General features: G+C 34.5%; 1 non-coding gene across 1 annotated transcript; it reads left to right on the forward strand.

The window, feature by feature from the left end:
• Nucleotides 1-204: 204 nt before the first annotated feature.
• Nucleotides 205-277, forward strand: Trnay-aua. The gene has a single exon. It is a non-coding gene; the product is annotated as a tRNA-Tyr (tRNA).
• Nucleotides 278-9,483: the final 9,206 nt, after the last annotated feature.

The raw sequence follows: 9,483 nt of genomic DNA on the forward strand, positions 1-9,483 counted from the left end.
GCCGCTGCTCTACCACCTGAGCTATCGTGACCTCGATCCACTCGGACATCAACTCCCCATCTCAACCCCACCTTATGAGTTTTCCCTCCTTTTGCCATTTTTTGATGAATCCAAACCGATTACACGACATTTGAAAAATGGCAAAAGGAGGGAAAACTCATAAGGTGGGGTTGAGATGGGGAGTTGATGTCCGAGTGGATCGAGGTCACGATAGCTCAGGTGGTAGAGCAGCGGCGTATAAAGCCGAAGGTCGTGGGTTCGAATCCCTCTCGTGCCATTAAGCTTTTTTTTATCTCAACTAAAAACGTTAATTAATTGTACCATAATAACAATAATTATTTGTACATGGCTTTTTTTTTTGTAAAAAACCCTGAGGGTTTCAATAACTTCGAAGTTGAATGGCCTCGTAAAAATATGATTATTACTCATAATCAAATACTGAAAAGTGAAAAAGGAATTTTTACGCCACTAATTCAATAATTATTAAAAAAAAGATTAACCGATGGTAGCTAAAAGATGACCAGTGTACAAATAAACTTAAGCTGACAGTAAATTTATAAAATATCCTGTTATTGAATGTGTTTAACCCGGAGAAATTTACAATAATTTAATAATTGAAATGCAAAACTTTTTTGATTGATCTTATGATTCTTCCTTCTTAAAGGTGGGATAATAGGTCATCTCATTATTCCCATTTCTTGATTGAGTAAAAAATGAAAGTATTTTGTTTTATTTTAATTTATTTTGAAAGTTAAAAAAAACGGGAAAATATTCTGTTTTTTCCAAATTTATGTTAAGTTCCAATCAGAACCATACTCTTCTTACTTTACAAAATATTTTTTATAGTTCATCTGAGCAATTCGTCATCAACATAAGCAATTATACCAAGTTTTTATATTAGTTTCTATTTAAAGTTCAACAGTACATATTTCCCCAGTGTGTCAGACATTTTTCAAATATAGATGTACCCTCCATCCAAAACCTAAATGTACTAACACAATGGACAGTGAGAAAAAATTTTACAGTTATTTGCATGAACGGAAATAATCGGAAAAGAACAATTATGCTATCCTTTTTTTTTAAAGATAGTTCCTACTCACAGTAAGTTTTTGACTAGTAAATTAATTTCATTTAAAAACTGTACTGTTGATTACTTACAGTTGTCGGTCATTTACCAACCTTTACATTTCACTTTTTAAAACTATAACTTTTAGCGAAGTTAGATGGTCAGAATAAAGTTAATGTTTTGCGTATGTCAGGTTTAATCTTTCTAAACTTGTACTTTCGATAGGCTAACACCAACCAATTGATGACCAAATTCTGTTGTAATCGAAACTATTCTTTCCAAGTCAATTTTGGGATTTCTTCGTAGTATACAGCAAGGGCTTCGATCAAAAGAAATTGTAATTTTTGACCTATTTTTTAAGGCTACGATGTCAGATTGTATAATAATCGATGTCCAAATGGCGTCTACTGCTAATTTTCATGCGTATGGTCTACATTAATGAAGCCTTCATGCCATGAGGAAATTGACGATTGTCAAATTTATTTTTGTCATCGAAACATTGAAAGGTCTACGTAAGTGCAATTATATCAACTATTTCTATGCCATCCGAAACTTCAAATTTTTTTCGACTTTACTTACCAATGCTAAATTTATTTCGCTTATGTAATGTTTTCAATATGTTATGTTCAGTTTGATATATTAATGTTTTATGAAAACAAAACAACCTTTTTCACAGCATTTTTTTTTTGTTAACGTGACCTCTCAAATATATTCCGAACATTGTTTTTCGATAGCGTTGGGAACTTTCCTATAAGCAATTTTAAATATTGAATTTCGTTTAAACATATTCATTATCCACGTCATCGTTTGTAAAGGTTTGTAACGACCTAACCGAATATGGCGTTTTTCATGTTTGTAGATAGCGGAACAGTTTTTTGAACATGAGTTTATTTATGAACATGATCAAAAATAGTTTTAACCCTGTTTATTTTATTTTTTCCCTTAAATAAATTCGATGAGCAACATTGGACAAGAAAACTTTGGATTAAAAAAGTGTAAATGTCTATGGTCGTATTCCAAATCCTCAACTTGCTAAAATAGTAAGAAATATTTATGCACGAACCATGAAGGTTTTCTTTTAATCTTAAACTATTTAGACATATAACATTTAAAAACCCTCGAACGTACAACATTAAGAATGTTGTAGCGCGTTAAAACGTTAAAATCAATTCAATATGTTATTTTTTAACATTAGACTTACCAAACGCAGACCGAGAGATTGTCGATGAAGGAGGACGTCGTAGAGTGCTGATAGAGCAAGTACTGTAATCCCTGTCTCCTTGCAGAGCATAGCGCATGCTGCTAATCCAAGTGAAGCCCAAAGATAAACCCACTCCACTAAAATTTCCTGCTTGCCCGTCTTCCGCTTTCCCGTTTCGTTCCTGTCCCGGGACTCCCTGGCGCTGACGTGCCTCGTATAAGTGAGGAAGGACAAGAGGAAAAATATAGTGGATAGGACGTCCGCCCTGCCCACTATTCCGGCGACTGCCTCCGTGTGGATAGGGTGCACTGCGAAGACGAAAGCGGTCACACTTGGTGCCGGCGATGCCAGGATACGCGCAGTGCGGTACACGAGTCCTGTCGCGAGGCCGTGCAGTGCTATGTTCACCAGGTGGTATCCCATCGGCTTCAGGCCGTAAGCCCAGTAGTTGAGCCGGAAGGATAGAACGCACAAAGGCCTGTACGATCCGTGGCTTCCGCTGTTGGTCAGCGCCGTCCCCCAGAAATCGTTCTTCCACATTTCCGTGATTGGATTGCTTGGGACCACATCCGGATTGCTTAGGATCGCTCGGCTGAAACACAAAAAACTTGGTTGTATTAATTGAATAACATATTTTGATTGTGACAAAATGTGCTATAGCAAAATAATAATCTACACTGAGCAAAATAGGTAATAATTGAAATATATGAGGTGATTAATGTACAGTTTGGTCGTTTCCGAACATCATAGTTGATTTTTACACATTGGTTAAAATGGTTTCTATGGTGAATTATATTTAACATTTTGAAAATGTTGTGATGTGAATCTTCAATCAACACGGAATTACATATAGCAATGTTTATGGTTATTAGCATGTAGTGTACAGAAAATGACAACTACTATATCCAGTAATCTTCGCAATAACATTCGAGACGAATTTCAACCGAGTTCGCAATCTTTGATCTTTGAAAAAGAAAAAAAGCAAACGTTTAACCATCTACGTTTTAGTGGTCAATTGACCAAGTTACTTCTTTCATTTAATTATTCTTTCTATGTAAGTTCTTGGTTGAGAATAAAAAGTCAGTGTCACGAGCGGGATTCGAACCCACGACCTTCGGCTAAATACGCCGCTGCTCTACCACTTGAGTTATCGTGACTTTTTATCTCAACCAAGACCTTAAATAGAAAGAATATTTAATAGAAAGAAGTAATTTGGTCAATTAACCACTAAAACGTAAATGAATTAATATTTAATAAGTAAAAGAATTATCACTTCACTAAACAGTCCCCGTGCCACTTCATAAGTCGTTTAGAATCCAATCCTGATTCCACAACATTTGAAAATGGTAAAACAGAGGGAAAATTCGAACGGTTGTAGGTTGAGATGGAGAGTTGGTGTCCGAGAGGATCGAAGTCATGATAGCTCAAGTGGTAGAGTAGTGGCGTATTTAGCCGAATGTCGTGGGTTCGAATCCCGCTCGTGGCACTGAGCTTTTATCTCAACCAAGGCCTTACATAGAAAGAATAATTAATTGGAAGCAAGAGTTCAACTTCAACTCACAACCTTAAGTGTACTCTTATCGTACTTGACACTAGAAAGCTTAGGTCGCCAGTACAACATGCAACCTTAGAAAAAACACTGAATGCTGCTTGAAACTATGGAAAGAAGCAAGAGTCGAATTACAATCTGAAATCTTTAGACAGACTAAAGATCTAGAAAGAATATAGAAATCGTTCATTTTGCTTTTTTCTTAACAAAAACGATCAATTATTTTTAAGTGTCGAACTACAACGTGCAACTATTGATAGGAAGCTGTAAAACGGTTGAACCTAACCTGATAACCTGAACTCTCGCAGGTGTCAATTGATGAGTAAAAAGTGCCGAACTACGACCTGTAGTGGTAAAAAAAAGAACAGTAATATGCAAGAGGGGTTAATGTCGAACTACCTTTTGGGTATCGGGGACCAACCTTACAATATATTTTTTGTACCATTATCAATTAAAAAGCAATATGTCAGTCGAGATTCGAACCCATACGGCTAGCGTGGCAAATATGCGTCGGATACCCAACCACACGGCCACTGGGGTAACCAACAACCTGTAATGTTCAAATAGGCAAAATAGTAGAGACGTTCGGACGCGTAGAATTAGAAACATAGTTGGTTTACTAAAAAAATGCTTGGTGGATCATTCAAACAAGAATAATATTTAAAAACATTTGAATCTACAATCTTATAGGGTTTTCTCCTTGGATCTCCCTAAAAGAAATATCACAATAAGACACAAATTGGAATCAAAACGTAAAAATTTACAAAACTGTTGTAACTCGTAGTAACAATTTTTATTGCCAAAAAAAATAGTGTGCCATATCACCTGATACCATATCTGCACGATTAAAATCCTTATAGGTAAAAGCGTTGCATATAAAGTATTATATCAATGAATAGAGAACTGTAACTGAAAACTAATTTACCTGTTAAAATAAATTAATCTTAAAAATAGCACCAAAGGCGACAGTTATGAGATCAAAAGGCGCAAACACACCTGCCAGTGTCAGAAAATTTCTTTATACTCACTGGTATAACAATTGATACAAGATTAGCTTAATTTCATTCACAAATAATTGAAAAAAAAGTATTTCCATCTAAGCAACGTCATAAAACCACCTTAAAGCCAAAACAATTAACAACGAAAAAACCAAGTTATCAAAGTGGGCAAATCTCTTTTCTTACTTTTTACAAACATTTAATACGATTTGGTTAACGAAAATATTAACAATTTACTGAAGGGCGCAAAATGACCAAACAGAAAATAAAAATAGACGTGAAGGATTTGGGGTCACGATTCGAGTTCATCACCCGCAGAACTCAACGAAATATTTCACAGTAATATTTTTATGTGATTACCAATGTAACCTAATTTTATTTGTTGTTAAAATATATGGGAAACAAAAATCTAAACCGTAAAAAATTATAATTACGAGATTTTACGGGCAAAATCTGATTTACACATAATGCTTCATGCTCTAATGTTTATTTATGTAATCTTAGCTGGAAGAAGGGTGTTCGGCTAAACCAGCATGACAGAAAAGCATAACGGAATCGAATTAGCATAATCGTTGCGCCGCATTAGTGCGTCTTTAAAAATCAGCAATCTATATTTACTTTAGTATTTACATATGTATAAACTGCTCAAAATGAATATTTATATTTTTAATTTATTCTTATTGTATTAATAAAATAATAAATTATTAATTTTAATTAAATTAACCGATATATTCTGGTTAGTTGGATAAAACAAAATAGAAAATACCAACCAAAAACAAACGAATGTTACTCCTCATTTTTAATAACGTATTCACTTAGGAATAGTCAACATGAATATTCTTCATTTTGTAAACAAACACTTTTTCTCGTCTTTTCCATATTTTAATCCAATTGTATTCTCGTTAACCTTGAAAAAGACATCATCTTGAACATGAAGTTCGCATATTATTGTGAGAATGAGTCATCGAGGTCATCGGCAAGTGGATATCGCAAAGGTAGTTGGCGTTTTGCAGAGCGTGATTTCTGGTCTTTCGCCCGATTCCGAGAGTGCAAGACCCTTTCTATAGTGTCCGCCAGATTCGAAATGAAGTACAAGATTTGTGGTAAGGTCTTCGTTTGTGAGAAGTTGGCCTCATACCTTATGCCCCTTTGAGATCTGCGGCAACAGCCCCCACTAGCAACACAGGAGAATATGATGGAGCGAGCGCCTAGAAGAGAACAATTGGAATGCTTGTTATTGAGTCGCGTTTCTGTCTGTATAGTGATAGCTGGCGCCGAAGGGTCTACCGAGAACAGGGGATGCGTGCAATGCCCTAGTTCGTCCTTCCTTCAGTGTAGTTTGGTGGAGGGGATGTAATGGTCTGGGCTAGGATTTACACTGGGGAACGAATGGACCCAATACGGTTAAATGCAACCTCATCGCAGTCCGTTATGTCGAAGCAATTATCGAGGAATACATCCCACCAACCGGAGATCTCAGTGGCAGCGATTTTCGCTTTCTGGATGACAATGCCAGACCTCATAATGGCAGAGTTGTTCATCAAAGTTTAGAAAACTTTTTTCGGTCATCTTCTCATTGAGCACATGTGGAATGCGTTCCAGAGAAGGTTTTTCGATCACCATCCGCAGCCAGGTGACCTGCAACAACTGAGTGCACCGTTGCGACATCTATGGAGTGAAATTCCTTATTAAATTAGTAACAATTTTATTAACAGAATGCCTGACAGGTGCACAGAGGTTTTAGCGAATAGAGGATATGTAAACGGTATTAATCGTCTAAAAAATTATTGTGTCCAATAAATAAAATTATGGAGCTAAAATATTTTTAAAAAATCCCTTATTTAAATTTTCCTTCAGTAAAAAATAATTCCTAATACATTTTAACGCAATTTATAATAAAAGGAAAATAAAAATGCTAGGGAAATAAACATATTAAATGCGCAATATTCCTATTAATTTTTGAGCAGTTTATGTCGTTTATTTTAACAACACATATATAAATACGAAGTTTCCCATTTTAAATGTTTTTATCACGAATACTTGCAACAAAAATTATAATTTAATATATTGTGTTTAGTTTTTGTAGTAGTCAAATTATTGTAGATTTTATTTCATTATATTTGCATAATTTTAAGTTTCATATAATCAATTGATATTATAAATTCAATGCATTTTTCGTGGTATGGCAACTGTTATTTGACACAGTTGAATGAATCACTTATCGCAGTTCAGCGGCAATTCCAGACTTTGGAATTTCCAATAAATTACCGGCAGGATTCGATAATCACCTACTACGAGTGTTGTCAGTCCTGGTTTAGACCTTGGTCTAATCTGTCCAGCCGCCGAGGTAGACCTCCAGGTGCTAGAACCATCTAGGTCATTTCAACCCCAAAGCAATCAATTTCTAAATCTACTTACTCTTGAGTATATTCATTCTTATTTACATACCATTCATTCGGTTATGCTGGAGGAGTGATATCCTTCTATCAACCTGTTTACCTAACATAATTGATGTGTGGTGGGGTACTCAATATTCCTCCATCGGCCTTTTCACACTTCTCATTCACGCTAATAAACACATTTACACATATGCCATATATTCAAAGAACACTTTTCCTTTTAAATTCGGATCAGAGGACCCAGATACTCGCTCAAGCACGATTATTCATTTCTGGTGGTATTCTTACATGCTCTCTACTTTTGTTTATCCCAATACGGATTTTAATAAAATTCTGTTTTAACATTTGGATATGTACATAACGCATTGAATATAGATTTTTTCATTTCCTCCGTTTTGTCTTAAATTGTATTCAACATAAAATTTACCACCAGGTAGTTTACCAAATGGCTTAATTTTTTGTTTTAATAAGATTTACGATCGACGCATTGATCCACGCTCGTCAACAACACGATTACGTTAAAAAAAACATTAGTATAATTTTCCCTATTCGGATTTTCGTTTCAAATATTTAAGGGCGATTTTCCAAAGATGCGGTGTGGAGTAAGTTATCGGCCTCGCTCTATCTAATAACCACACTTGATTAACTGCACACAGGCTTCACTGCACTTGTTGAATCCGTTGACCTTTAATATCTCATCGTTTCTTCTAACATTTAAACCATAGTTTCATCTTGTACGGATCTAGATACAAGTCCGTATCAAATTACGTTTTTATTGAAATAGAAGGAGAACAATTTAAAAAAAATTCTGTTTGTATCGAACATAACGATAAGCCTCTAGTTATCAAGTTTTAACATAATTTCCTTTAACATATATTAATAATTTCTATTTGCTTCCGATTTTTATTACCGTAAATTAATCTAAAATAATTAAAATTTTGTATGCGATGCTTTAACAAAATTTATTAAAATTGCATTGATTTTTATTTTTAAACCTTAATTGCTTCCTCGTAATAAAATGAATCTTTATAACCGTATAAATTTAATGATTTATGCACAAACAGCCAATTAAACAAATTAATAATTACTAAATTTTTATAGAAAAAATCGCCGTTTAACTTTTTTTCTTAGAATTGTTTATTCAAAATTTATCGAAAATATTAATATATAATGTTTTGTTGTTAATCCATAATTCCCTCGTTTCTTGTATTCAAATCATGATTAAAAGAGAACGAAATTAAATTAAACTATTTTATAATAAGCCATATATCTGACACAGAACATTATGTCTTCTTCATTTTTTGTCTTTCAGTAGATATTTATAATAATTATATACTAAGATAATAAAGATAATGTTATATCAACCATGCTGTATGAATCGCTTCGCGACATGGAAATTTTAAGTGCACAACTTTTATCCTCGTTTGTAATCGCGTAGACTTAAAGAAGGTCTCGTTATCGTAGAAGTTTATTGATTTCTCGACGTTTCCGCAAACTTGAATCACGCAATATGTTCGAGGCACGTACGCGATTGCACCTCACGGCGACGCAATAATTCACGATATGAGCTTCCGTCTTTTTATTGAATGAACAGTTCAAAAATCGTATGAAAATGTTTCGAAGTGCTAAAATGCACACTATGCTAAAAAGTAAGGAAATCTTTGACAAGTTAAACAAAATAATAAAAATAGTAAACATAATCCATTTATGTTTTAGTGGTCTAATTGACTAAGTTAATTGTTTCAATTAATTATTCTTTTTTTTGTAAAGTCTTGGTTGAAATAAAAAAGTCAGTGTCACGAACAGAATTCGAACCCAACCCCAAATTCGAAAGGTTGTAGGTTGAGATGGGAAGTTGTTTCCGAGTGGATCGAAGTCACGATAGCTCAAGTGTAGAGTAGCGGCGTATTTAGCCGAAGGTCGTGGGTTCGAATCCAGCTCGTGACACTGACTTTTTGTCTCAACCAAGACCTTACATAAAAAGGAATAATTAATAGTAAAGTATAATGTTTATTAAACCCCTAAGCGACCTAGTCAAAATTTCCTTACTTTAAGGATCTGACGACAAGGTTTATATTTTTGATGCGTGTATTGTAAGGTTATTATATATCAAATATCATAGCAGATAACAAGACTTAACATTTATTTAATTTAAAAGGTCACTACCAAATCCTTTTTTTAACGACGGTTCACAACAGGAGAGGTTACACCAACCATCGGGGTGCCAGTGTTTTAAAAAACCATTTGCAGGGCCGCTGGATTCGAACCCG

Source organism: Cimex lectularius, unplaced genomic scaffold, assembly GCF_000648675.2.
Source record: "Cimex lectularius strain Harlan isolate CLEC.00 unplaced genomic scaffold, Clec_2.1 scaffold90, whole genome shotgun sequence".
Lineage (NCBI taxonomy): Eukaryota > Metazoa > Arthropoda > Insecta > Hemiptera > Cimicidae > Cimex > Cimex lectularius.